The sequence below is a fragment of the Mesoplodon densirostris genome, chromosome 6 (assembly GCF_025265405.1).
Source record: "Mesoplodon densirostris isolate mMesDen1 chromosome 6, mMesDen1 primary haplotype, whole genome shotgun sequence".
Classification (NCBI taxonomy): Eukaryota; Metazoa; Chordata; class Mammalia; order Artiodactyla; family Ziphiidae; genus Mesoplodon; species Mesoplodon densirostris.
Genome location: NC_082666.1, coordinates 115,149,186 through 115,151,863, shown reverse-complemented (window position 1 = coordinate 115,151,863; position 2,678 = coordinate 115,149,186). Strand labels below are relative to the sequence as shown.

At 37.2% G+C, this 2,678-nt stretch overlaps 1 non-coding gene across 1 annotated transcript; it reads left to right on the top strand.

Moving 5' to 3' along the window:
* Positions 1–2,135: 2,135 nt before the first annotated feature.
* On the top strand, positions 2,136–2,208 carry TRNAE-CUC (transfer RNA glutamic acid (anticodon CUC)). The gene has a single exon. It is a non-coding gene; the product is annotated as a tRNA-Glu (tRNA).
* Positions 2,209–2,678: the final 470 nt, after the last annotated feature.

Below are 2,678 nucleotides of genomic sequence, written 5' to 3'. Positions count from 1 at the left end.
GCATGAGAGTTCCAGTCTCTCTCTGCACATCTTCACCAACACTTGGCATCATCAGTCTTTAAAATTCTGGTGGGTGTGTAGTTATATTTCATTGTGGTTTTACTTCACATTTCCCTAATGTCTAAGGTTGTTGAGCATCTTTTCATGGGCTTCTTGGCCATTTGATACTCTTTGGTGAACTGTCCAAATTGTTTTGGCCCCTTAAAAAAGTGGGTTATCTCCTTATTATTGAACTGTAACAGTTTTTCATATATTCTGGGTAGAAATCTTTTATATGTTTTGTAAATATTTTCTCATAGTCTATGGTTTGCCTTTTCATTTAGCTTAATGGTATCTTTTGAAGAGAAAACATTCTCAATTTTGAAGTCTATTTTACTAAGTTTTAAAATATATGGTTCATGCTTCAGGGGTCCAATTTAAGAAATCTTTGCCTAACCCCAGGAGACCAAGATCTTCTTCTGTTTTCTTCTAAAAGTTTCATAGTTTTAGCTTTTACATTTAGATCTATGAGTCATTTCAAATTAGTCTTTCTATATAGTGTGAAGTAGGGGTTGAGTTTAATCATTTTGTTTTGTTTTTGTACAGGGATAGCCAATTGTTTTAGCACCTTTTGTTGAAAAGCTTATAGTTTTTCCATTGAATTGCCTTGGCACCTTTGCCAAAAATTAATTGACCTTGTATGAGTGGGTCCATTTCTGAACTATTTTTTTTCTATTGACCTATATGTCTATTTCCTGTAGACCTTATTACCATGCTGTCTGGGTAGTTGTTCATTTATAGTACATCTTAAAATCAGGAGTGTGAGTTCCTAAACCCTGCTCTTCTTTTTCAAAATTGGGTTGGCCATTCTAGGTCCTTCGCATTTTCACATACCTTTTATAATTAGCTCAATTTCTACAAAAAAGACTCCTGAGATTTGGTTTGGGATTGCACCAAGTCTATCCATCAATTTGGGGAGACTTGACAGCATAACAATAGCAAGTCATGAGCATGATATGTCTCTCCATTTATTTGAATTTTCTTTATTTTTTCTCAGGTTTGTTTTATAGTTTGTGCATCTTTTAATTTAATAATAAACTTATATAAATTTATATAAACACTTATATGAAATAAGTATTTCATATTCTTTGATATCATTGTAAATGGGATTTAAAAATTTTTAATTTTCCAATTTTTCATTGTATTTCTAGCATACAAAAATTTCCAATACATTGTACTTCTAGTATATATGAATACAATGGATTTTTGTATATTGACCTTGTAACCTACAACCTCATTACACTCACGTGCTAGTTTTAGCAGCTCTTTTGTAGATTCCTTAGATTTCTCTACACAGAGTCTCATGTCTTTGTGGATAAAGCTGGTTTTGTTTCTTCCTTTCCAATCTATATGCCTTTTATTTAGTTTTCTCTCAAGGACCTCTGTGGTAGGCAGAATCATGGCATTAGAATGTCCATGTTCTAATCCTTAAATCTGTGATGAATTAGCTGACATGACCTAGGGCAATTAAGTTTGTGGATGGAATTGAGGTTGCTAACCAGTGACTTCAAGAGATTATTCTGGATTATACAGGTGGACCCAGTGTAACCACAAGCGTCCTGATAAGGGAAGAAATTGGCCAGGAGGAGGTCAGAGTGATGGGGTGAGAGGGACTGGGCCACAGTTGTTGGCTTTGAAGATGGAGGAAGGAGCGGTGAGCTGAGGAATGTGGGCAGCTTCTAGAAGCTGGAAAAGGCAAGGAAATGATTTTCCCCAAGAGTCTCCAGAAGGAGCCAGCCCTGCCCACACCTTGATTTCAGGCCAGTGAGATCTGTGTCAGACTTCTACTCTACAGAACTGTAAGATAATAAATATAAAAAGAATGAAATAATGCCATTTGCAGCAACATAGATGGACCTAGAGATTGTCATACCGAGTGAAGTAAGTCAGACAGAGAAAGAGAAATATCGTATGATATGGCTTATATGCGGGATCTAAAAAGAAATGATACAAATGAACTTATTTACAAAACAGAAACAAACTCACAGACTTAGAGAATGAACTTATGGTTACCAGCGGGGGGAAGGGTTGGGGTAAGGGATAGTTAGGGAGTTTGGGATTGAGACTGCTGTATTTAAAGTGGATAACCAGGGACTTCCCTGGTGGTCCAATGGTTAAGACTCTGCACTCTCAATGCAGGGGGCCTGAGTTCGATCCCCGGTCAGGGAACAGATCCCACATGCCACAACTAAAGATCCCATGTGCTGCAACTAAAAGATCCCACGTGCCACAACTAGAAGATCCCACATGCTGCAACTAAAGATCCAGCGTGCCGCAACTAAAGATCCAGCATGCCGCAACTAAGACTCGGTGCAGCCAAATAAATAAATATTAAAAAAAAATAAAATGGATAACCAACAAGGAGGACCTACTGTATAGCACAGGGAACTCTGCTCAATGTTATGTAACAACCTAAATGGGAAAAGAATTTGAAAAAGAATAGATACATGTATATGTATAACTGAATCACTTTGTTGTACACCTGAAGCTATCACAACATTGTTAATCAACTATACTCCAATATAAAATAAAAAGTTAAAAACTAAATGTGGGTAAGACTCCACTCTCCTAATGCAGGGTGCCCGTGTTTGATTCCCGTTCAGGGAACTAGATCCCTCAGGCATCCCGCAACTAAGAGT